The sequence below is a fragment of the Ovis canadensis genome, chromosome 7, assembly GCF_042477335.2.
Source record: "Ovis canadensis isolate MfBH-ARS-UI-01 breed Bighorn chromosome 7, ARS-UI_OviCan_v2, whole genome shotgun sequence".
Taxonomy (NCBI): domain Eukaryota; kingdom Metazoa; phylum Chordata; class Mammalia; order Artiodactyla; family Bovidae; genus Ovis; species Ovis canadensis.
Genome location: NC_091251.1, coordinates 48,388,143 through 48,415,585, shown reverse-complemented (window position 1 = coordinate 48,415,585; position 27,443 = coordinate 48,388,143). Strand labels below are relative to the sequence as shown.

General features: G+C 42.0%; 1 protein-coding gene and 1 pseudogene across 10 annotated transcripts in view; both read right to left on the bottom strand.

Annotated features, from left to right (window-relative positions):
- Window positions 1-27,443, bottom strand: part of STARD9 (StAR related lipid transfer domain containing 9) — a 114,411-nt gene that overhangs the window by 70,780 nt on the left and 16,188 nt on the right. The window lies entirely within an intron of this gene.
- Window positions 404-26,745, bottom strand: LOC138444015 (importin subunit alpha-1 pseudogene; annotated as a pseudogene).

Sequence of the window (27,443 nt, the reverse complement as noted above, 5' to 3'; positions counted from 1 at the left end):
TTCCCTGACAGTCCAGTGGATAAGAAACTGCCTGCCAATTCGGGGGACACAGGTTTGATCCTTGGCCTGGGAAGATCCCACATGCGTCAGGGCAATTAAGCTTGTGCGCTACAACTACTGAGCGCATGCTCTGGAGCCTGCAAGCCACAACTATTGAACCTGTGTGCTGCAACTACTGAAGCCCAGGTACCTACAGCTCATGCTCTGCCACAAAAGAAGTCACTACAATGAGAAGCTTGTGCACCGAAACTAGAGAGTATTCCCCACTTGCTGTAATTAGAGAAAGTCCATGCACACCAATGAAGACCCAGCACAGCCAAAAATTAATTAATTACTTAAAAAATAATTTACTCAGTAGCATCTAGCAAGGATTCAGGGTTCTTGTTACTACTAAGGTGCATATTCAAGATGATACATTAGGAACTGCAAGAAGACCCAGCAGCAGACTGATGGCACCACACTTGATAACCAGGTCTTGGAAAACAAAACCATCACCTGCAATGTTTCCAAGAGCCCATACAGCTTGTTCACTGATTTAATTATAGGGAGATGCCAGTAGAGAAATGAATGCTGGGGCAGCACCTCTATCTACCGCAGCCCCAGTCTGTTCTGACATTCTGGAAGCAATGCTGGTGAACACTCAAGTAGTTTCAAACTGAACAGGACTACAGTCAGTTCTGCCCAAGAAGGACAAAAACTTTGGAATCAAACCAGTCCAGATTATGTTGCCTACTGGAGGTTGCTTTTCCTAGAAGGCAGTTTCCCAGCGGCTTGAGTAGCTTTAAGTTGCCTTTCCAAATTGTTGCTACCGGTGTCTTTGACAGTATCAACAACAGACCGATTTACAGTGCCCTGGTCATTTCAGTTTTGTGGCAGTGGAGAAGGAGCAGCATCAGGAAGCAACCTTACATTTCTCCTTTTCAGTACTGGGTTGTCCTTCTTAGCTTAGCTCTCCTTGGTTCCACATTATCCAGTACTCAGCACTGCATCATTTCTGTACTACTGTGCCCTTGAATCCATTAGGGCAATCAGTGGTCAGCTAGCATTCTTGTTGCTGAACGTGGTTATAAGACATAGGGAGGAAGCTACAGAGCCAGCTTAGATTTCCACAGAAGGCTGTGCAGACCCTATGACTGCTTGAATTTAGAAAGTTTGGGGATAGAAATGGAAGGAAGATGAGACATATTCAATTTTCTACCTTTCTAGATACTCTCTAAGCACGTGATTGCCCCCGATTCTTCAACCTCTTATCACAATGTGCCCCCAAATTATTTTCCCCACCGCCCTGTAGAATACTAGAAATTCTCTCCAGTATAGTAATTCATCTGAGTTAGCTGTAACTTCACAATGCCTCTATTAAAATGCACATGCTACCAGAGAGGACAGAGGGACATATTATTGTGAATAGAAAAGGTATTGGAGAACTTATTGTGTGCTGGATAAGATTGTGATCAGGTATCAAGAAGTTAATAATAATAATATTTATGTAGCATTTATTATCGGAGAAGGCAATGGCACCCCACTCCAGTATTCTTGCCTGGAGAATCCCAGGGACAGGGGAGCCTGGTGGGCTGCCGTCTACGGGGTCGCACAGAGTCGGACACGACTGAAGCAACTTAGAAGCAGCAGCAGCATTTATTATCTGCTAAGCACTGTTCTGGGCTTCCCTAATAGCTCAATGGTAAAGAATCCACCTGTTAATGCAGGAGACATGGGTTCAGTCCCTGGGTTTGGAATATCTCCTGGAGAAGGAAATGGAAACTACAGTATTCTTGCTTGGGAAATCCTATGGGCAGAGGAACTTGGTGGGCTTTAGTCCATGGGGTCGAAACAGAGTTGGGCATGACTTGGCAACAAAACAACAACAAAAGCACAGTTCTAAGTATTTTATATTTACTTACTCATTTAGTCCTCACAACAACTCTGAGGTAGGTATCATTACCCCCTTTTACAGATAAGTAAAGCACAGAGAGATAAGGACTAGCCCAGGATCACAGCCAGTAATCTGTGAAACTGGAAAACAAGCCATACTTTTAATCACATACTTCACCACCTTTCATCTAGAATGGAGATGAGGGTTTAGAGGAAAGTCTAGGGTCCCTCTAGTATCAGACCCTAAAATATACCCTCTCTACTGAATGCAACTTTTATCACCTTATTCAAAAGATAAAAACAGGGCTTCCCTGGTGGGTCAGTGGTGAAGAACCTGCCTGCCAATGCAGGAAACATGGGTCAATCCCTGATCCAGGAAGATTCCACATGCCATGGAGCTACTAAACCCGTGCACCACAACTGTTAGCCCTGTGCTCTAGAGCCTGGGAGTTGCAACTACTGAAGCCCGCATGCCCTAGAGCCTGTGCTCCACAACAAAAGAAGCCACCGCAATGAGAAGCCTGAGCACTACAACTAAAGAGTAACCCCCACTCACAGCAACTAGAGAAAACCCATGTGCAGCAACAAAGACCCAGCACAGCCAAAAATAAATACATAAAATTATATTTTAAAAAGATAACAGAAATCCCTGTCTACTTATCTAGGGCTTCTTTTTTATGCAAAGAGAAAAAAGTAAAGAAAAAAAGAGTTGGGGACTTCCCTGGTGGTCCAGTGGCTAAGACTCTATGCTCCCTATGCAAGAGGCCCAGGTTCGATCTCTGGTCAGGGAACTAGATTCCACATGCTGCAACAAAGATCAAAGCTCTCAAGTGCAGCAACTAAGACCCAGCATAGCCAAACAAATAAATAAAATTTTAAAGAAATACAATTGAACACAGCAGCAAGTACTCAGATATACAGAGAGAAACATAAATTCATATTTTTAGTTTAAGTTCCTAGTTCCTGAAGGAATCAAGAAACTGAACTTTGAGATCACCAAAACACATATCTTTGTTTATACAAGACTAGTCTATTTCTAACAGTGTTTTTTGCTAAGGAATGTTCCCATAGACAACTATCCAAGTGGCACATGAGACCTGGTAGGTCCCATATGCGCCCTTCATACTTTCTGGACATAAGCAAGGAATTCACAGGACAAATAGATGGCTATCCAACACTACCGCTTTCCTCCTCCCTGCAAAGAGAGATTCCTTAGAGAAGTTCATGTGAGAAAAGATGAAAGGTGGACTTACGGGAACAGAATCAAAGACTCTTGCTATTCCCACCGCCGCTTTTAAAAAGATGATCACAAGGATTCCTTGATCATAATCTACCATGTCTTTTGTCATTTAACCCTTTTTCTACGCCCATCTGACTGAGCCCCAAGCAAAGTAAGTACAGGCAAAAGAGAGACTGTCAAGCATTGTCATCTAGCTGCTAAGTTGTGTCTGACTCTTTGAGACTCCATGGACTGTAACCCTCTGTCCATGGGATTTTCCAGGCAAGAATACTGGAGTGGGTTGCCACTTCCTCCTCCAAGGAGTCTTACTGACCTAGGGATTGAACCCATGTCTCCTGCATTGGCAAGCAGATTCTTTACCACTGAGCCACCAGGGAAGCCCTTGTCAACCTTTAGATGACCCCAAATAAGGATGCTGTTAATAATAAGGGAGACTTCCTGGGATCCAGTAGCTAAGACTCCACACTTTAAGGGCTTCCACTGCAGGGGGCTTGAGTTCAATCCCTGGTCAGGGAGCTAAGATCCCACATGCTGCACATCTCAGCCAAAAATAAAATAAACTGATAGCACCATTAAAAAAAAAAAAAACCCTGAAAAAAAAAGAATGTTAATAAGGGTATGCCAAATTGGTTAAAGATGAACTCTCTTGGGGAGCTCTGAATGGTAGACAGAGAGCTGCTGTTGGCCTCCTACAGTTACTGCTGGATTCTGAGCAGTGATGAATAATGTACCATTGTTGTGTGGCCTGGCTGTGTGACGGTGGATACAGCAGACAGTTTCTAGTTTCCTGATTTCCTCACATAGCCTCGCATTCGTGACCCATCATGTGAGACAACCTGATCACCTCTCTCCCAGGCAGCTTGAAAAAGCCCTATCACAATGTCAGGTTTAACTGTCATCACCAACAGGAACAAAGCAGGATCTCTGAGCAGCAGTCACATGGCAAGTGGACTTGTTAGCAGCTTGCCCAGCAGCTGGTCTGAACAAAGACAAAGAAGGTGGTCAGATTATTAGGTATGAGGGCATCTTTGCATCTTCACAGGCAGAATCCAAATGGGATATGCTGTTTCATTGCCTTCAAGGTATGGATAAAATAAAGGGATGTTGCAGATCCATGGGGTTGCAAAGACTGACACAACTTAATGACTAAACAACAACAGCATATCCAGGAGCAGAGCTTCATTCCATCAGACAGAATGTCCAAGAGCTAGGTATCTGCAACAATTCAGGCAAATCATCTGAGAATCTTTCTATTCCTAGTAATCAGGATTTATGACATAGGAGCTGGCAAAATTTTCCTATTATGAGCCATACAGCAAATATATTAGGCTTTATGGGCCATATGGTCTCTGTCACAACTGTTCAGCTCTTTGTAGTACAAAAGCATCCACAAATACTACACAAACAAATGGCATGGCTATGCTCCAAGAAAACTTTACTAAATCGGGTAGTGGCCAGATGGAGTCCGCAGGACATATTAAGAGTTTGCCATCCAGAGCTATAGGGCAAAAGTCCTTTTTAGAACCAACTTCTTCAAAAATATAAGTGGGTTTGAGGGTTCCAAGAGAAAAAGGAGTCAAAGAAAAACTAAAGAGAGTCCTGCATACATGAGAGGCCTTCTAACACTTTTAACACCTGGAGTAACAAGCAAGTTTGGCCTTGGAGTACAAAATAAAGCAAGGCAAAGACTAACAGAGTTTTGCCAATAGAAAGCACTGGTCACAGCAAATACCCTCTTCCAACAACACAAGAGACGACTCTACACATGGACATCACCAAATGGTCAATACCAAAATCAAGTTGATTATATTCTTTCCAGCTGAAGATGGAGAAGCTCTATACAGTCAGCAAAAATAAGACTGGGAGCTGACTATGGCTCAGATCATGAGTTCCTTATTGCAAAAATCAGGCTAAACTGAAGAAAGCAGGGAAAAACTCTAGGCCATTCAAATATGATCTAAATCAAATCCCTTATGATTATACAGTGGAAGTGACAAATAGATTCAAGGGATTAGATCAAATAGACAGAGTGCCTGAAGAACTATGGATGGAGGTTCATAACACTGTACAGGAGGCAGTGATTAAAACCATCCCAAAGAAAAAGAAATGCAAAAAGGCAAAATGGTTGTCTCAGGAGGCCTTACCAATAAATAGCTGAGAAGAGAAGTGGAAGGTAAAGGAGAAAAGGAAAGATATCCATCTGAATGAAAAGTTCCAAAGAATAGCAAGGAGAGATCAGAAAGCCTTCTTAATTGAACAATGCAAAGAAACAGATGAAAACAAAAGAATGGGAAAGACTAGAGATTTCTTCAAGAAAATCAGAAATACCAAGGGAACATTTCATGCAAAGATGGGCACAATAAAGGACAGAAATAAAGGACCTAACAGAAGCAGAAGATATTAAGAAGAGGGGGCAAGAATATACAGAAGAACTATTTTAAAAAGATCTTCATGACCCAGATAACTACGATGTGTGATCACTCATCTAGAGCCAGACATCCTGGAGTGCAAAGTCAGATGGACTTTAAGAAGCATCACTACAAACAAAGCTAGCAGAGGTGATGGAATTCCAGCTGAGCTATTTCAATTCCTTGAAGATGATGCTGTGAAAATGCTGCACTCAACATGCCAGCAAATCTGGAAGACTCATCGGTGGCCACAGGACTGGAAAAGGTCAGTTATCATTCCAATCCCAAAGAAGGGCAATGCCAAACAATGTTCAAACTACCACACAACTGCACTCATTTCTCATGCTAGCAAAGTAATGCTCAAAATTCTCCAAGCCACGCATCAACAGTACATGAACCAAGAACTTCCAGATGTTCAAGCTGGATTTAGAAAAGGCAGAGGAACCAGAGCTCAAATTGCCAACATCTACTGGATCATAGAAAAAGCAAGAGAATTCAAGAAGAATATCTACATCTGCTTCATTGACTATGCTAAACTCTTTGACTATGTAAATTACAACAAACTGTGAAAAACTCTTGAAGAGATAAGAATACCAGAACACCTGACCTGCCTCCTGAGAAACCTGTACTCAGATCAAGAAGCAACAGTTAGAACCGGAAGTGGAACAACAGACTGATTTAAAATTAGGAAAGGAGTATGTAAAGGCTATATATTTTCACTCTGCTTATTTAACTTATATGCAACATCATGCAAAATGCTGGGCTGGATAAAGCACAAGCTGGAATCAGGATTGCCCAGAGAATATCAATAACCTCAGATATGCAGATGACACCAACCTCATGGCAGAAAGTGAAGAGGAACTAAAAAGCCTGTTGATGAAAGTGAAAAAGGAGAGTGGAAAAGCTGGCTTAAAACTCAACATTCAAAAAACTAAGATCATGGCATCCGAGCCCATCACTTCATAGCAAATAAATGGGGAAAGAATGGAAACAGTGGCAGACTTTATTTTCTTGGGCTCCAAAATGACTCCAGATGGTGACTGCAGTTATGAAATTAAAAGATACTTGCTCCTTGGAAGAAAAGCTATGACAAACCTAGACAGTGTATTTTTTTAAATCTTTTTTTAATATAAATTTATTTTAATTGGAGGCCAATTACTTTACAATATTGTATTGGTTTTGCCATACATTAACATGAATCTGCCATGGGTGTACATGTGTTCCCCATCCTGAAATCCCCTCCCAACTCCCTCCTCATCCCGTCCCTCTGGGTCATCCCAGTGAACCAGCCCCAAGCATTCTGTATCATGCATCGAACCTGGACTGGCGATTCATTTCACATATGATAACATCCCACCCTTGCCCTCTCCCACAGAGCCCAAAAGACTGTTCTATACATCCGTGTCTCTTTTGCTCTCTTGCATACAGGGTTATCGTTACCATCTTTCTAAATTCCATATATATATGTAAGTATACTGTATTGGTGTTTTTCTTTCTGGCTTGCTTCACTCTGTATAACAGGCTCCAGTTTCATCCACCTCATTAGAACTGATTCAAATGTATTCTTTTTAATGGCTGAGTAACTCCAGTACTTTGGCCACCTCATGCGAAGAGCTGACTCATTGGAAAAGACTCTGATGCTGGGAGGGATTGGGGGCAGGAGGAGAAGGGGATGACAGAGGATGAGATGGCTGGATCGCATCACTGACTCAATGGACATGAGTCTGAGTGAACTCGGGGAGTTGGTGATGGACAGGGAGGCCTGGTGTGCTGTGATTCATGGGGTCGCAAAGAGTCGCACGCGACTGAGTGACTGAACTGAACTGAATACTCCACTGTATATACGTACCACAGTTTTCTTATCCATTCGTCTGCTGATGGACATCTAGGTTGCTTCCATGTCCTGGCTATTATAAACAGTGCTGCAATGAACATTGGGGTACACATGTCTCTCTCAATTCTGGTTTCCTCAGTGTGTATGCCCAGCAGTGGGATTGCTGGGTCAGAAGGCAGTTCTATTTCCAGTATTTTAAGGAATCTCCACACTGTTCTCCATAGTGGCTGTACTAGTTTGCATTCCCACCAACAGTGTAAGAAGGTTCCCTTTTCTCCACACCCTCTCCAGCATTTATTGCTTGTAGACTTTTGGATAGCAGCCATTCTGACTGGCATGAAATGGTACCTCAGTGTGGTTTTGATTTGCATTTCTCTGATCGTGAGTGATGTTGAGCATCTTTTCATGTGTTTGTTAGCCATCTGTATGTCTTCTCTGGAGAAATGTCTGTTTAGTTCTTTGGCCCATTTTTTGATTGGGTCGTTTTTTTCTGGAATTGAGCTGTAGAAGTTGCTTGTATATTTTTCAGATTAATTCTTTGTCATTCGCTTCATTTGCTATTATTTTCTCCCATTCAGAAGGCTGTCTTTTCACCTTGCTTATAGTTTCCTTTGTTGTGCAGAAGCTTTGAATTTTAATTAGATCCCATTTGTTTATTTTTGCTTTTATTTCCAATATTCTGGGAGGCGGATCATAGAGGATCCTGCTGTGGTTTATGTCAGAGAGTGTTTTGCCTATGTTCTCCTCTAGGAGTTTTATAGTTTCTGGTCTTACGTTTAGATCTTTAATCCATTTTGAGTTTATTTTTGTGTCTGGTGTTAGAAAGTGTTCTAGTTTCATTCTTTTACAAGTGGTTGACCAGTTTTCCCAGCACCACTTGTTAAAGAGATTGTCTTTTCTCCATTGTATATTCTTGCCTCCTTTGTCAAAGATAAGGTGTCCATATGTGTGTGGATTTATCTCTGGGCTTTCTATTTTGTTTCCTTGATCTATATTTCTGTCTTTGTGCTAGTACTATACTGTCTTGATGACTGTTAGACAGTGTATTAAAAAGCAGAGACATCACTTTACCAACAAAAGTCTATATAGTCAAAGCTATGGTTTTTCCCATAGTCGTGTATGGATGTGAGAGATGAACCATAAAGACTGAGCACCAAAGCATTGATGCTTTTGAACTGCGGTGTTGGAGAAGACTCCTGAGAGTCCCTTGAACTGCAAGAAACCAAACCAGTCAATCATAAAGGGAATCAGTCTTGGATATCCACTGTAAGGACTGATACTGAAGCTCCAATTCTTTGGCCACCTAAGGCAAAGAGCCAACTCATTAGAAAAGACCTTGATGCTGGGAAAGACTGAAGGCAGGAGGAGAAGGGGAAGACACCAAGATGGTTGGATGGCATCACCGATTCAATGGACAGGAGTTTGAGCAAGCTCCAGGAGATGGTGAAGGACAGGAAAGCTGGTGTGCTGCAGTCCATGGGCATGCAAAGAGTCGGATATGACTGAGCCAGTGAACAACACCACTTTGAAACACATTAAGATCATTTATCATTGAAAATAAATGAAAGTACATGAACAAATCACCTTGATCCATTTTCTTAAAATACCTAATACTCTACCAAAGTTGGGCTTCCCAGGTGGTGTTAGTGGTAAAGAACCTGCCTGCTAATGCATTTGAGACATCCTAGGGGTTGGGTTTGATCCCTGAGTCAGGAAGATCTCCTAGAGGAGGAAATGGCAATCCACTCCAGTATTCTTGCCTGGAGAATTCCATGAACAGAGGAGCCTGGCGGGCTGCAGTCCATAGAGTCGCACAGAGTCGGACACAACTGAAGCATGCACGCATGCATGCGTGTATGCACAACTAAAGTTAAAGTTACTCAACAAGCTCAACACTGAAGAGTTAGCAGTCAGGACAAAGTTAGGTTACTGCAGCAAATCCCTAAGGGAGAAGGCAACGGCACCCCACCTCAGTACTCTTGCCTGGAAAATTCCATGGATGGAGGCGCCTGGTGGGCTGCAGTCCATGGGGTTGCTAAGAGTCAGACACGACTGAGCGACTTCACTTTCACTTTTCACTTTCATGCACTGGAGAAGGAAATGGCAACCCACTCCAGTGTTCTTGCCTGGAGAATCCTAGGGACGGGGGAGCCTGATGGACTGCTGTCTATGAGGTCGCACAGAGTCGGACACGACTGAAGCGACTTAGCAGCAGCAGCAGCAGCAGCAGCAGATCCCTAAAGCATAGTAGCTGAAAACAACAAAAGCTTATTTCTGGCTCATGCTACTTGTGGGTCAGTAGGGAGTCTTGGTGGTTGTAGCTTCTCTGACAGAACTATCTATCTCCAGTGTTACTGATCTTGATGCCAGAAGGAAAAAGGGCTTTGCAAGGTCATAGATCAGCAACTGAAGGCTCAGACATAATTTCTTCTTAAATATACTCACAGAGCTCATCATATGCAACCTCCCACCCCACCCCCACCCCCCACCACCACACACAATGGGACCAGAAAGTGAAATTGTATCACACAACAGGAGATAAACAGCCTTGAATATTCAGTGAACAGCATGAATGATCATCACATAGCAATGGTTAAGCCACTTTTATTTATTCAATTTATTTATTTGGCTGTGCAGGGTCTTAGCTGTAGCATGTAAGATCCAGTTCCCTTACCAGGGATCGAACCCAAGACCCCTGCATTGGGAGCATGGAGTCTGAGCCACTGGACCACCAGGGAAGTTCCAAACCACTTTTGGCTAAATGATCACAAAATGAGATTTTCTTAATAAAAACATATTTCTGATATTTTAGTTAACCAGAAATCACTGTCAACTTCATGTACATTAAAAATTTCAAATTATTCAGTATATTCTTTCTTAATGTCTAAGGATTTGGCAATGGCAGGACTTGAAGTCATCTTTATGAATATCAATTCTTAATGCCCACACTGGTAGATGTAGAAGATACAGGAGACTGTTTATAGACCACAGACCTACCTAGAAGACACATGAGGGTAGGCACAGGGCTCTCCCAGGAAGTCTTAGGGACAGGACACACAGAGTGGTTTTCCTATGGCCCACTCTGGTATCAGGATGTATTTCAGAATTCCTTAGTTTCCTACCACACTCTTCTGACCAGCTTTGATGGTATAGGAGGTGCTGTTAATGTTCTACATCTATATATCAATACATTTGGATTTCTTTACTATTTTCATGTGTACCAGACAATGGGTGTGCTTTAACTTCCAAAAGTTAGTATCTGTATCTTTTTGTCTCTTTTTTTGGAGGACTGCCCTCAAGAGTTCCTTTTAAGAGCCAGATGTTCTTCAAAAAGCAATTTTTACCAGTGACTGATGGATGCAGAGAAACTCAGGACATTTTTGATTGCTGTTGTTGCTGTTCAGTCAATCAGTCATGTCTGACTCTTTGCAACCCTATGGACTTCAACACACCAGGCCTCTCTGTCCCTCACCATCTCCTGAAGTTTGCCCAAGTTGATGTCCACTGCATCAGGGATGCCATCCACCTATCTCATCCTCTGACGCTCTCCTTTCCTTCTGCCCTCAATCTTTTCCAGCATCAGGGACTTTTCCAATGAGTCAGCTGTTCACATCAGATGACCAAACTACTGGCGTTTCAACCTCAGCATCAGTCCTTCCAACGAGTATTCAAGGGTTGATTTCCCTTAAGATTGACAGGTTCGATTCTTGACTCAGTAAACTCTATACTCTGAATCCGCCTGCAATGCAGGAGACCCCGATTCAATTCCTGGGTTGGGAAGATCCATGGGAGAAGGGATAGGCTACCCACTCCAGTATTCTTGGGGTTCCCTTGTGGCTCATCTAGTAAAGAATCTGCCTGCAATGCGGGAGACCTGGGTTCGATCCCTGGGTTGGGAAGATCCCATGGAGAAGGGAACAGCTATTTTAAAAGTTTGATGGATGCCACCCCTAGAATTTTGATTCAGTAGGTCTGAGGTAGAGCCCAATAAGTTCCCAGGTAATACCAATCTTGCTGATATGGAAACTTCACTTTTTTTGAGAAGGAAAACTTCAGCCACCCCTGCAGAGTGAAACTGATGAGAAGTTTACAATGGTTCTACCTTACTATAGAAAGAATTTATAGGAAATGAAGATTAAGCCTTAAAAAACATTATTGTTCTTTCCCATGCTGTGGATGTATGTCCTCATCTTGTCACCATGTGCAAATGAAGTTGGCTGTGAAGTAAACTTCTGTAGTGGAAACATATTCTACCTCAATCCCATCCTGACTGGCATTTAGATTTTAAAAAAAGAAGAGGTTCAGACAGTTGCCAATCTAGTGTCATGACAGATGTTAAAGTAACAAGAACAACATTTATTCACTATTGAAATGTACCAGGTGATATTCAAAGCACTTTAGATACATTAACAATTTACCCCTCACAATAATCCATGAAGTTGATACTATTATCATCATTTTACAGATGAAACAACTAAATCAGAGAGCAGTCCAGAAAGCTGCCCTGTCACACAGCTAGCAATGTCAGAGATGGGGTTCCAACCCAGACTCTGTGGCACTACAGCCCAGTCTTAATCAAAACCACAAATGCATGATGGATGACTTTTTAAAGTCATCTTAAAAAGTCATCATAAAGTCTGTCCAGTTTACAAAATTCTAACTCTATGACCTTTCTTCTTATGGGCTCTCCTTTATATATACACCTTCCATTTCTATGGGGGCCATGTGATCAAGCGTGACGCTACCCCAAGCAAAGGCACAGCTTCCCAGAAGGCTTGCCAACTGCTCCGCTTGCATGTGGATAATAACTCATAATGCTGGGCTGTAATATAATCCTACATACAACAGTTAAATCGGGCATACACTCAGCCTGAAGAGTACCAAAGCTGAGGAGGATACTAAAGCAGCACACATACTAAAGCCCTGCTAATCTACTCTGTTTTGAAGATGTCCTCTGTAACATTTTTTTTAATAAAGAAATGCACCTGTTCACTTTCAGTATATTTTATAAATGTAAAACACAAAGACAAACTAAAATGGGGAATTCCCTGGAAGTTCAGTGGTTAAGACTCTGAGCTTCCAGTGCAGGGGGCATGGGTTTGATATTCCTGGTTGGGGAACTAGGATCCTACATGACTCATGGGATAGCCAAAGAAAAAAGAGATCAAGGGAACACATCAAAACACATCTCTATAGCCAGAAACCAGGGGCTGAATATAAGAGAAGGTTAATAGGATACTAACAGCTGCAAGTCAGAAAAAGAAAGGAAGGTTGAGGAGAAAGCCAGGAAAGGCTGTGTTTGGCCTGCCTGTCCTCTTAAATTCAGAGATTAGCAGGCTAGGTAGGGACATTATTTCTCCTCTCAACATTGCAGAGCATACACTGGAAAAAAGCCCCAGGAAAGAGCTTTATAGTGTATTTTAACAGAGCACAAGTGGGACTTTCGAGATGCTGGTAATGCTCTATTTCTTGATCTGCATGCAGGTTATGTAGATACGCTCAGTCTGTAAAAGTTCAAGCGGATAGAAAATTTGAGCTGTTCACTTCTAATAAGTGCACTTTTCTGTGCACATATTCCACTTTAAAGTTTTAAAAAGCAGTTCTGTTTTTCTTACCAGCAAAAAATAATGACACACAGCTGTAAAGAATCTTTTCACTACAGTTTCTTCTACTGCAGAACCTTGTTCATGACACGTTGGTCAAGCATGGTGAACAGAGGGTAGGGTAACTCACGTTCACTGAGGCCTTCAGTCCACTCTCTCCCCACTGGACTACTTAGGCAGAGTAACAACACAGTGGGAGAAGAAGAAAAGAATAGCATTTCTTCTCTAGCTTTTTAAAATATATACATATAATTTATAAATTTATTTATTTTTGTCTATGCTGGGTCTTTGTTTACTGTGCGGGCCTTTTTCTGGCTGTAGGGCTGGGTGTGCACGTTTCAGTAATCACGGCTCCCAGGCTCTAAAGGACAGGCTCAATAGTTGTGCTGCAGGGGCCGAGTCGCTCTACGGCATGATGGATCTTCCTGGCGCCATGATCGAACCCGAGTCTCCTGCGTTGGCAGGCAGATTCTGTACCACTGAGCCGATAGGGAAGCCCTCCTCTCAAGGTTTTACTTTCCTCTTTGTCCTCACTCTCTTCTTCCAAAATGTCCCCCTGTCCACCCCCATCAATCTCAGCAGCAAATTATGCAGAAGAGCAGCAGTCCCAGGAGTTGAACCCTTTGATTCAGGGCTGCCCTAGGCTGACTGTCAGGAGCAAACCCAAGCAGGTCCCACAGTACAAAAGGGTTAAAAAGCACATCACATGTCTGAGGCACCTATGCACACCACACAGTACGTGCTCAGTTAACAATGACTGAATAAATGAATACATAACCTGTGGACCCAATCCAGAATATACACCACGAATGGGTGCTGAATCAAATTAAACAATAGCTGTTCTCTAGGTCTCCCCTAAGTGCTTCCTGCGTTAATTCTGCATACGTGATCTTAGGTGAAGATAAACATCACCAAGTCAGCGTCCTCCACAGAGCACTGCCTCCACATTTTTTAATGTGTTCACAAGGGCTCTTTACCATCTTCTGTAATGAATCCCCTCAGGCAGTAGCCTGACAGGCAGTCAAGTAGGGCCAAGCTGCTTCAAGTTGTTGGGAATTACAAACATTACTTTTATATAAGAAGAAAACAAGCCTGGAGGATGGAGTTTCTGTTTTTAACTTTCATTCTTGCCCAAGTGGAAAAAGTTTTCCTGCAACTATGCTGCTAGGAGCAAATTTCCTGTTTTTAATACTGTTTAGTCTGAATGGGTCTCTAGAGACCAATCTTAATGCTGGAGAAGCAAATGAGCTGAACCCCCAACATGGTTTCAGTTTCACAGTTGGGCTCAGCAGCCCATCTGAAGCCTGTATCATTCTCAGCAATCCAAGGTCTGGTTAAAGAGATTAATTTCATGTTGATCTTAACAGCATCTGCCTCCTGTATCCCACCGGCAGGCAGCTTCCCCCCCTCGAGCCACACTACCTTCCTCCAACCCTGAAGACTGCCCTAGTTTGCAGAAGACAGAGCTGCATGTTAGAATCATGAGACCTCAAACCACACTCATCTTGTGGCACTTCTTGCACCTCAGATCTTTATCTCAAGTCACCTCAACCAAATAAAGTGTGACTCCAGCCTTAGCCAACAGCCCTGGAACAAAGGTGCTTCTTGGTGTTGTCACAGGCACTTATTAAAGTGCATGCAAAAGACAAAAAAAAAAAAAAAACTAGATGATCAGAGACCTGACAGTGTTGAGCATTTAGCTCAAAAGCCATTTGTTGGTGACGACCCAGAGATGCACTGACACAAACCTGGATAGTCACTCAGAAACTTGGGGCTGATTTTCAAAGAAGCATAGTTGATACACCTCTAAAAGCCCTAACAAGCTGATGAATGCCTGAGAGACTCATTCTCTCTGGTATATAAATGCTATGTGGAAGATACTGAGCAGATGAGGTTCATCTTCATTGAAAAATAAATATTTGGAAATTAAAGCGGGTAGAATTTAGGATAGAACTAGAAAACAATATAGGATTTCATCTCATTCAAAAACATATATTAAGATTCTTCTGGATTCAAACTGGAGGTCCTGCTTTCATCTTTCCCTCCCCAACATGAAACTGGACACCCCAGGGTATTTCACAGATGAGGAAGGACCTACTTAGAAAAAGAGGTACCAAGGGCTTCCTTGGTGGCTCAGTGGTCAAGACTCCACCTGCCAATGCAGGTGACATGGGTTCAGTGCATGGTCCAGGAAGATCCCACATGTCACGGAGCAACTAAGCCCACGCACCACAACTATTGAGCCTAGAGCCAGTGCAGCACAACTACTGAAGCCCACATACCCTAGAGCCCACGATCCACAACAAGAGAAGCCACTGTAATGAGAAGCCAGTGCACTGCAACAAAGAGTAGCCTCCACTCACCACAACTAGAGAAAAGCTTGTGCAGCAATGAAGACCCAGCATAGCCGAAAATAATTCAGTTCAGTTCAGTCTCTCAGTTGTGTCTGACTCTTTGCGACCCCATGAACTGCAGCACACCCTGTCCATCACCAACTCCCAGAGTTTATTCAAACTCATGCCCTTTGAGTTGGTGATGCCATCCAACCATCTCATCCTCTGTCATCCCCTTCTCCTCCTGCCTTCAATCTTTCCCAGCATCAGGGTCTTTACAAATGAGTCAGTTCTTCACATCACGTACCAAAGTATTGGAGTTTTAGCTTCAGCATCAGTCCTTCCAATGAATATTCAGGACTGATCTCCTTTAGGATGGACTGGTTAGATCTCCTTTGCAGTCCAAGGGACTCTCAAGAGTCTTCTCCAACACCACAGTTCAAAAGCATCAATTCTTCAGCGCTCAGCTTTCTTTATAGTCCAACTCTCACATCCATAGTTGACTACTGGAAAAACCACAGCCTTGACTAGATAGACCTTTATTGGAAAAGTAATGTCTCTGCTTTTTAATATGCTGTCTAAGTTGGTCATAACTTTTCTCCCAAGTAGTAAGCATCTTTTAATTTCATGGCTGCAGTCACCACCTGCAGTGATTTTGGAGCCCAAAAAACTAAAGTCTGCTACTGTTTCCACTGTTTCTCCATCTATTTGCCATGAAGTAATGGGGCCGGATGCCATAATCTTTGTTTTCTGAATGTTAAGCTTTAAGCCAACTTTTTCACTCTCCTCTTTCACTTTCATCAACACCCAGTTGTGGATGTGACTGGTGATGAAAGCAAGGTCTGATGCTGTCATTCTCCATCAGAGGACAGACAGACTGAAAACCACAATCACAGAAAACTAACCAATCTAATCACATGGACCACAGCCCTGTCTAACTCAATGAAACTATAAGCCATGCCATGTAGGGCCACCCAAGACAGACAGTTCATGGTGGAAAGTTCTGACAAAATGTGGTCCACTGAAGATGGGAATGGCAAACCACTTCAGTATTCTTGCCTTGAGAACCCCAAGAACAGTATGAAAAGGCAAAAATAATTTTAAAAAAAAGGCTGACTTCCCTGGTGATCCAGTAGTTAAGACTCCCCACATCCATTGGGGGTGGCACGGGTTCAATCCCTGGTCAGTGACCTAAGATCCTGCATGCCACGTGGTACAGCCAAAAAAGAAAAAGAGGTACCAGGTCATACTGAATTGTACCAGGAAGGAAAGAAGCAACCGGCTGGCAGGGTTAGTACACAGATCCCAGGTTCCTTCACGGGCATATTTCACCACTTGTAAAGTCCACTTCAAAACCTGGCTACTGGGGAAGAGTGGAGAAGTAGCTCCAGAAGGAATGAAGAGGCTGAGCCAAAGTGGAAACAACACTCAACTGTGGATGTGTCTGGTGGTGAAAGTAAAGTCCAATGCTATAAAGAATAATATTGCATAGGAACCTGGAATGTTAGGTTCAGGAATCAAGGTAAATTAGACATGGTCAATCAGGAAATGGCAAGAGTGAACATCGACATTTTAGGAATCAGTGAACTAAAATGTACGGAAATGGGTGAATTTAATTCAGATGACTATTATATCTACTACTGTGGGCAAGAATCCCTTAGAAGAAATGGAGTAGCCCTCACAGTCAACAAAAGAGTCTAAAATGCAGTACTTGGGCACAATCTCAAAAAGAACAGAATGATCTCGGTTCATTTCCAAGGCAAACCATTCAACATCACAGTAATCTAAGTCTATGCCCCAACCATTAATGCCAAAGAAGCTTAAATTCAATGGATACATAAAGACCTACAAGACCTTCTAGAACCAACACTAAAAATGATGTCCTTTTCATCATAGTGGACTGGAATGCAAAAGTAGGAAGTGAAGAGATACCTGGAGTAACAGGCAAGTTTGGCCTTGGAGTACAAAATGAATCAGGGCAAAGGCTAACAGAATTTTGTCAAGAGAAAACATTGATCATAGCAAATACCCTCTTTCAACAACACAGACGACTCTACACATGTACATCACCAGATGGTCAATACCAAAATCAGATTGATTATATTCTTTCCAGCCGAAGATGGAAAACCTCTATACAGCCAGCAAAACTAAGACCAGGAGCTGACTGTGGCTCATGAGCTCCTTATTGCAAAATTCAGGCTAAATTGAAGAAAGTAAGGAAAACCACTAGGCCATTCAGGTATAACCTAAATCAAATCTGCTTATGATCATACAGTGGAAGTGATGAACAAATTCAAGAGATTAGATCTGGTAGACAGAGTGCCTAAAGAACTATGGATGGAGGTTCATAACACTGTACAGGAAGTGGTGACCAAAACCATCCCAAAGAAAAAGAAATGCAAAAAGGCAAAATGGTTGTTTGAGGAGGCCTTACAAATACCTGAGGAAAGAAGAGAAGTGAAAGGAAAAGGAAAAAGGGAAAGATATACCCATCTGAATGCAGAGTTCCAGAGATAGCAAGGAGAGATCAGAAAGCCTTCTTAATCTAACACTGCAAAGAAATAGAGGAAAACAATAGAATCGGAAAGGCTAGAAATCTCATAAGAAAATAGGAGATACCAAGGGAAAATCTCATGCAGAGATGGGCACAATAAAGAACAGAAATGGCAAGAACCTAACAGAAGCAGAAGAGATTAAGAAGAGGTGGCAAGAATACACAGAAGAACTATACAAAAAAAGGTCTTAATGACCTGAACAACCACAAGAGTGTGGTCACTCACCTAGAGCCAAACATCCTGGAGTGTGAAGTCAAGTAGGCCTTAGGAAGCATCACTACAAACAAAACCGGTGGAGATGATGGAATTCCAGCTAAGCTATTTCAAATCCTAAAAGATGATGCTGTTAAAGTGCTGCACTCAGTATGTCAGCAAATTTAGAAAACTCATCAATGGCCGCAGGACTGGAAAAGGTCATTTTCATTCCAATCCCAAAGAAGGGCAATACCAAACAATGTTCAAACTATCGCACAATTGCACTCATTTCACATGCTAGCAAAGTAATGCTCAAAATTCTCCAAGCTAAGCTTCAACAGTACGTGAACTGAGAACTTTTAGATGTTCAAGCTGGGTTTAGAAAAGGCAAAGGAACCAGACATCAAATTGCCAGCATCTGTTGGATCATAGAAAAAGCAAGGGAATCCCAGGAAAACATCTACTTCATTGACTACATGGAAGCCTTTGACTGTGTGGATCATAACTGTGAAAAATTCTTCAAGAGATGGAAATACCAGACCACCTCACCTGCCTCCTGAGAAACCTGTATGCAGATCAAGAAGCAACAGTTAGAATTGGATGTGGAACAACAGACTGGTTCAAAATTGGGAAAGGAGTACATCAAGGCTGTATATTGTCACCTTGCTTATTTAACTTATATGCAGAGTACATCATGCGAAATGCCAGGTTGGATGAATCATAAACTGGAATCAAAACTGCCAAGAGAAATGCCAACAACCTCAGATATGCAGATAATACCACTCTAATGGTAGAAAGTGAATGGGAACTAAAGAGCCTCTTGCTGAAAGTGAAACAGGAGAGTGAAAAAGTTACCTTAAAACTCAGCACTCAAAAAAATAAGATCATGGCATCAAGTCCCATCACTTTATGGCAAATAGATGGCCACTTTTTCCCAAAGTGGAAACTGACAGATTTTTTTTCTTGGGTCCAAAATCACTGCTGATGGTGACTGCAGTAATGAAATTAATGGACACTTGCTTCTTAGAAAGTTAGACAAGTCTAGACAGTGTAATAAAAGCAGAGATTTCACATTGCTGACAAAGGTCTGTATAGTCAAAGCTATGGTTATTGCAGTAGTCATGTATGGATATGAGAGTCGGACCATAAAGAAGGCTGAGTGCCAAAGAATTGATGCTTTCAAATTGTGGTGCTGGAGAAGACTCTTCAGAATCCCTTGGACAGCAAGGAGATCAAACCAGTCAATCTTTAGAAATCAACCCTGAATATTAATTGGAAGCTGAAGCTCCAAGACTTTGGCCACCTGATGCAGAGGGTCAACTCATTGGAAAAGACCGTGATGCTTGGATGAGGGCAGGAGAAGAAGGGGGCAACAGGGGATGAGATGGTTGGATGACATCACCAATTCAATGGATGTGAGTTTGAGCAAACTTCGGGATAGTGAAGGACAAGGAAGCCTGGTCTGCTGCAGTCCATGGGGTCACAAAGAGATGGACGTGACTTAATGACTAAACAATAAGAACATCTTGGGTCAGAATAGGTAAAACAAAGCATCCATTTGCTATAAAGTAGGAGCTATTTCTTGCATCTCAGAAAGTGACTGGGTCAACTAAACTTATTTGAGGGGTTCAGTAGAAAACACCCTGACTCCACCTGTAGACAGCACTTGCTTCAGACACAAAATTTAAAATAGATGGTGTTCTCCGTATCTCAGAGAGAAGCATCAACAGGGAGGCTTGAAACCACGTGTTCCTCATTATGGTTCCTGGATCCTTTCTTATGATAAATGCAAAGTTTAACAATTCAAATTCTTCTAATTGTCAGCTAATTCATATCATACTTCAAATATCAGAGACAAGCGCATAGTCAGGAGAAGTTAGCACACACAACTGGTGGCAGGGGTAGTGGAAAGAGCAAGGGCTTTGCAGGCACCAGATGTGGGTTTCAATCTGGACTCCACCTCTTAGTAGTGTGGACCTAAAGAACTTTCCCTAACCTCTTTGAGCCCTGTTTTTCACATCTGTAGAACAGAGATGGTAATAACGCACTTTATGGGGTTGCTGTTTAAGAGTGAATGAGAGGAACTAGGCACTCAGTTCAGTACTTGGAATACAGCAGGTTCTCAAAACGTGGTATTTTTTTTCTTTCTTGCCACTTATAGGAGTCGTTCATGAGAACATTCTCCAAAATTAAACATTACTTTTCCAAACCCTGAAATCGAGTCTCTAAACTCCATGCAAATGGTGCCAGATGCTTATTAAAGGAGGAAGCTGCTTCTATTTTCTCAAAAATCTTTAATGTGGGAAGGAAAGGAAAAGCAATACCAGCCAGAAACCACTACATGTTTGTGCTTTAAACCATACCACCACCACAAGCAAGATGGGGTTAGTTTAATAAGGAAGGAATAGTAAAGAGAAAAAGAAAAAGCAACTGAGGGTTTCCATTTCGGTCAGATCTCTTCTCATCTGAGCAGAACCACTATCTCTACCAACAGCACAGAAGCCACACTGGCTCTTACCCCACATCAACTCAGTACATATCCCCAGAAAGCTTTTCCACTTTGTCTAACCACCCAACTACAGAGGAAAGAGTTGAGCAATGAAATGATTAACAAAGGAATAATCTCCCACTGCCAGGAAAAGAAGCAAGAAAAATGAGTTTGCGCACACACTTCTTTTACCCTTCTGCTCCTACGGACCCGATGCAAGGGGCTGTTTGTATACAATCATCTTATGAGTGAGTCCAACCAATTCTGCCCTGAGACCAACTTCCTAGCAGCTCTGCCTTTTCCAGTTTCTAAATACAGACTGGGAGATGCCCGGGCACATCTGGTCACCATTTGATTTCGGGCTTCTATTGTGTTCATCTGTGGGGGGAGGTGAATCTATAAATAGCTCATACTCCTCTGCCTCACACTTGAAAACTGAGAAACCATCCACTCTGCCTTTTCTGCAGAGAGAAGAGAGGTTTTTACTGAACCCAGCTCCCTCATAATGATCAGAAATCAAGTTAATATTCTATACAGCTAGGCTCAATCAAATGATTCATAAACCTATTTTATAAGACTAAGTGGTATCTAGAATGAAACCAGAAGGGGGTGAATCAAGTAAAGCATCACTCATGTGATGCTTTTGAGAAGCCACTGATCTTTTTGGAAACTCACCAAAAGTGTATAGTTAAATCCATGTATGTGAACCACCAGCTTCAAGTCTTAAGGCCCTTCTCGCCTTTGGAAAAGAACTACAGGTTTAAATACTATTTAATACTGAAAAGAAAAATCACCCTGTGGACTAGATTTGCTGACAACACCCCCACTCCCAATGAAAAAAGGCTAACCTCTCTTCAAGATTTTTCAAATGTTTAATAAAATATTTACTACAGTATATTATTTACCACACTGTAAGGTAATTAACTATGTATCTGTCTCCTTCAAGAACTAAGTTTTTCATGGGTAAGTACAATGTCCAACTCTTATTATTTCCAATGCCTTGCACAATTCTTGGCATATCTTTCAGTATGTGTAGGTTGAATGAATGAATAAAGAAGGTGAAATAATCACATATTATAGGATCTTAGTGAACTTTCACAAATAAGACATCAAACTTAATGTCGATTTAATGGAGAGGTAAGCGAACAGGGTTAAAAGGTAAAGAAAACAAAACAAAGATATAAACACATTATTTTCCTTCATCCCCACACCTGGACAGGATTCTGCATGTGTCTATGCTAAGTTGCTTCAGTCCTGTCCAGCTCTATGAGACTCTATCGGCTTTCACCTGCCAGGCTCCTCTGTCCATGGGATTCTCCAGGCAAGAATACTGGAGTGGGTTGCTATGACCTCCTCCAGGGATCTTCCCGACTCAGGGATAGAACCTCACTCTCTAAAATCTCCTGCATTAGCAGGCAGATTCTGTACCACTAGCATCACCTGACCCACTCCAGTGTTCTTGCCTTGAGAATCCCAGGGATGGCAGAGCCTGGTGGGCTGCCATCTATGGGGTCGCACAGAGTCGGACACGACTGAAGTGCTTAGCAGCAGCAGCACCACCACCACCTGGGAAGCCCCTGCTCAGGATTCTAAAAAGGTTGTTTTTGCTGGAAGCTGAGCTTACGTAAATATGTGTAAACCACAGACTAATTAGAGCCAAGACACAATAATGACCACCCCTAACTTCAGATCTTGGAAAAGAAACTTCTGAAACACTATATTTAGTTCTGGCACAATATTAAAGTACAAATAGATCAATGAAATAAAATAATTTTAAAAGAGACTCTAGGTATACATAGGAATTAAGCAAATGATAAAAATGGCTTTTTCATGTTGTTGCAGGAAGGGGGACCCCTTCCAGGGCCCAAAAGGGGTTTTTTTCCTAATACTCAAAAATGAATTGTCCAAGGAGACACACGTGCTGACAAAACAAGAGACTTTATTGTGAAGGGGTGCCTGGGCAGAGAGCAGGAGGGTGGGGGAACCCAGGAGGACTGCTCTGCCATGTGGCTTGCAGTCTCAGGTATTATGGTGATGGGATTAGTTTCCAGGTTGTTTCTGGCCAATCATTTTGACTCAGTGTCCTTCCTGGTGGCACATACATTGCTCAGCCAAGATGGATGCCAGTGAGAAGGATTCTGGGAGGTGGTAAGACAGGTGGCATCTTCTTTTGACCTTTCCAGAACTATTCCTATTGGTGGTGGCTTATTAGTTCCATGTTCCTAGTAAGGAACCTCCTGTCATAAAATACCTCATCCAAATGGTTACTATGGTGCTTGGCCAGGATGGGCAGCTTCAGTCAGTGTGTTTCCCCTAACATTAGCGGAGAAAGGATGGATGTTCAAGCCCCACCTCATTTCCTTCACCAAAAAAATTCAAATGGATCAAATATTTAAATTAAGAAGATAAATTCATTAGTGTACCAGAAAAAAAAAATAGCAAATACTTTCATAACTTCAGAATGGCAGGCCCTTCTAAGCTTAATATACCAGAAAGCCACAGAGAAAGGTCAATAAATTTGACTACATTTAAACACACACACAGGGGAAAAATTACAAAATCAAAACAAAAGTAAACAGGGAAAACAATTGCAACATCTATGGCATGGAACATTTTCTTTAATATTCTAACTGCTCTTAAAAATAAGAGAAAAATGAACAGTACAGTAGAAAAATGGGGAAAAATACATAAACACATAATTCACAGGGAAGAAAGTATACAAATGGCCCAGAAACATACAGAGATGCTTATCAAATATATCAAAAAGAAAAGCTAAAAATAGGATACCATTTCAAATAAGACAGGCAAAGATTAAAGAGTTTGATAACACCTAGTATTGACAAGGAATGTGGTGAAGTATTCTAATACACTACTGTTAAGCATGTAAATTGGTATAATCTTTTGGGAAGGAAATTAGACAAAAATATATTGAAATTTAAAATATACTACTCTCCAATGATGCTAGAGCTTAAGCTCCAGTACTTTGGCCACCTCATGCAAAGAGTTGACTCATTGGAAAAGACTCTGATGCTGGGAGGGATTGGGGGCAGGAGGAGAAGGGGACGACCGAGGATGAGATGGCTGGATGGCATCACGGACTCGATGGACGTGAGTCTGAGTGAACTCCAGGAGATGGTGATGGACAGGGAGGCCTGGCGTGCTGCGATTCATGGGGTCGCAAAGAGTCGGACATGACTGAGCAACTGAACTGAACTGAACTCTCCAAACAAGCAGATACACTACTAGAAATTAAAGATGCTAAATCTAGTATTACAGAAACAGCAGACACATAATATAATACATATTATATAATAGCAGGAATCCATAATTATGGGATTATAATTACATATCATAATATATTCAAACCGTACATCACTAGAAAAATAAACAATACCTTTGTATGATGGAATTCTATATAGCATTAAAACAATGAGGTAGAACAATAGGTATTGCCAATAAATTAGGGCCAAGATAAGGTGATAAAGTAAAGCCAGTTGAAAATAAAATATACAGTGTAAGCCCGTTAGTACTTTTTTTTTTTTAAGATAAGTGGTTACCTCTGAAGAATGAGACCAGTAGGGAAGTATGAAAGGGGAAGGGGTTTCAGTTTCTATATTATACCCTTCTGGACTGTTTGAACATTTTCCAGTTAGCTTGATTACCTTTATAGCAAAATATTTTAATAAACTAATTAATCTACTAACACATTTTATGCAGCTGTCTGCTTTCTGCTGAGCAAAGAACTAGAGAGAGACCAGTCCCATTTCTTTCCCAACAGTTTCTGAACCCTTTTCGGAACACTGCACTTAGAAGGGGCCTTTTGTTGGTCTGCTGGACTGGCTCCCCACAAACAGAGGACCACTGAAAGGTGCTGAGAGGGGACCAGACACAGGCTCACTGTGCAAATATATGGGAGAGAATTCAGCACCTGGCCATGCAGACCAGGTGGCTCCCACTGGAGAAGCTTACTGTTATCAGTCTGCCTGTGAACACATGTCCACTGTGGTGGACACACAGACCTTTTGTTCAAAGGGCTGTTCTTCATTTTACATCCTCTTGTTCCGGTGATTTTGCAAATTGGTTTTTCCAAAGATCCTCAAAGTGATCATCTCCATCATCATGCCTCTCATCTTCAAGCAATTAACTGACAATCCTTTTAAATCCAGGACAAATTCAAGTGTAAAGGAAGTGGAGTCTAGGGCAACTTCTCAGCACTGCAGGAACAGCAAGGACATATCTCAGGACCTCTGTCTGTATTTATGCTTTGGCTGCCCCAAGTTTCCAGCTGATTATCAAGCTTTGAGCATGCCACTCCTATACACAACCTCTCTCCCCAGGCTAAATCTCAAGGACTCCAGATAGTACCAGAAATTCCTTGTTACCCTTGGCTCACAGAGGAGGAAAAAAAAATCCAAACAAGCTTTTGCATCTTATAAGATTTCTCTCATTTCTGCTGTTCATTTTTGTACAGGCATCCAGCACCAACAGCAAGCATTAAGTGTCAAGGATCTCAGTTCTTCACATTTTTTTTTGTAAGTCTAAAACTACAAAGACTGACAACCAAGTTTCTAGAGAGGGAAAAAAAATGAGTTCAGATGAAGCCAAAAGAATGACCTTATTCCTTTAAAATCCAGCCCATGGACATGCTTATGGAGCCAAGCAGCTGTGCTGTTGGCAGAGGGAATGTGCTGAAATGAAACACTCATGGTAATCTCCCTTCCCCCACTCAGGCCTGAAGAGCCCCATCCAATTATTGCACAAAAAGGCTTTTTCTTATAAAATTCTCTCCCTTCTACTTCTGTCTCCATCTTGGTTGGGAAGAATTAGCACTAGTGATGGAATGTACACAGCTCTGCAAATATTCATGAGAAAATCCTTTAACGCCCACACGCTCCCCAGCTGCCCTAGCACATATATGCATTAGGGAAAGGGATGCACAGAGAAATTCATAGATGTCTGTGGCTCTCTAGCTTAGGCAAACTGTAAGGCCTTCTCAAAATAGGCCATAAGATTGAGGAAGGCAGAGTCCTGCTTGTCTCTCATCCACTGAACCATAAATGAAATTATCAATCCACTAACCACTGATTGATCATTTAAGACGTGCAACACTGGAAATATAGAAACAAAGAGAACCATGTATAAATAGTGCAGGCTTTGAGAGCTTGGACTTCGGAATCACAGTCAAAGGTTTGAATCCTGGCTCCATTACTTGATTGTGTGACCTTCAAGCAAGCTACTCAACCTATCTGAGCCTGTTCCTATACCTAAATTGGAAATGATATCTACTATAAAAAATGATATAATCCTAACCCCTCTGTAAACTCTCAAATTCCTTCTCACCTTAGTTTCTTCTTCATGTTTTCCCCTTCTCCTGCTCCTCCAAGGTCCCTCTTCAGTTTCAGTAACTCTTCCACCTTCTTTCCTCTTCTCCAAAGCCTTCATTCACATTCCAAGTACAGCAGATACAACAAAAGTGAGGGTCATACTCCTCTCTACCTCACCCTACTTACTTTCTGAGGCAGGAGGTCATAGACCAATCATCATCTTATAATGGGCTGCAGTCCCCAGACAGAAATGTTATTTCTGTGGAAGCAGTAAGTAGCCCCAGCCTGGTCACAACGTTGTTGTCGTTGTTCAGTTGCTAAGTCATGTCTGACTCTTTGCCACCCCATGAACTGCAGCATGCAAGGCTTCCCTGTCCTTCACTATCTCTCTGAGTTCGCTCAAACTTATGTCCATTGAGTCAGTGATGCCATCCAACCATCTCATCCTCTGTTGTCCCCTTCTCTTCTTGCCCTCAATATTTCCCAGCATCAGAGTTTCTTCCAACGAGTCAGCTCTTCCCATCAGGTGGCCAAAACACTGGAGCTTCAACTTCAGCCCTTCCAGTTAAAGGGTTGATTTCCTTTAGAATTGACTGTTTTGATCTCCTTGCTGTCCAAGGGACTCTCAGGAGTTTTCTGCAGCACCACAGTTTGAAAGCATCCGTTCCTTGGTACTGAGCCTTCTTTATGGCCCAACTCTCACATCCATACATGACCACTGGAAAAACCATAGCTTTGACTTTACAGATCTTTGTGGCAAAGTGATGTCTCTGCTTTTTAATATGCTGTCTAGGTTTGTCATAGCTATTCTTCCAAGGAGCAAGCATCTTAATTTTGTGGCTGCAGTTACCGTCCACGTTGATTTCGGAGCCCAAGAAAATAAAATCTGTCATTGTTTCCACATTTTCCCCATCTATTTGCATCAAGTGATAGGACTGGGTGCCATGATCTTAGTTTTTTGAATGCTGAATTTTAAGCCAGCTTTTTCACTCTCCTCTTTCACCTTCATCAAGAGGCTCTTTAGTTCCTCTCTGCTTTCTGCCATTAACGTGGTATCATCTGCATATGTGAAGTTGTTGACATTTCTTCCAGCAATCTTGATTCCAGCCTGTGATTCATTCAGCCTAGCATTTCACATGATATACTCTGCATATAAGTTAAATTAGCAGGGTGACAATATACAGCTTTGAGGTACTCCTTTCCCAATTATGAACCAGTCCGTTGTTCCACACCCAGTTCTAACTGTTGCTTCTTGTTCTGCATACAGGTTTCTCAGGAGGCAAGTAACGTGGTGTGGTATTTCCGTTTCATCCAGAATATTCCATAGTTTGTGGAACTGCTCAAATTGAAGAAATTAGGGAAAATCACTAGGCCATTCAGGTATGATCTAAATTAAATCCTTTATAATTATACAGTGGCGGTGATGAATAGATTCAAGGGACTAGACCTGGTAGACAGAGTGCGCGAAAAACTATGAATGGAGGTTTGTAACATTGTCCAGGAGGTGGTGACCAAAACCATCCCCAAGAAAAAGAAATGTAAGAAGGCAAAGTGGTTGTCTGAGGAGGCCTTACAAATAGCTGAGAAAAGA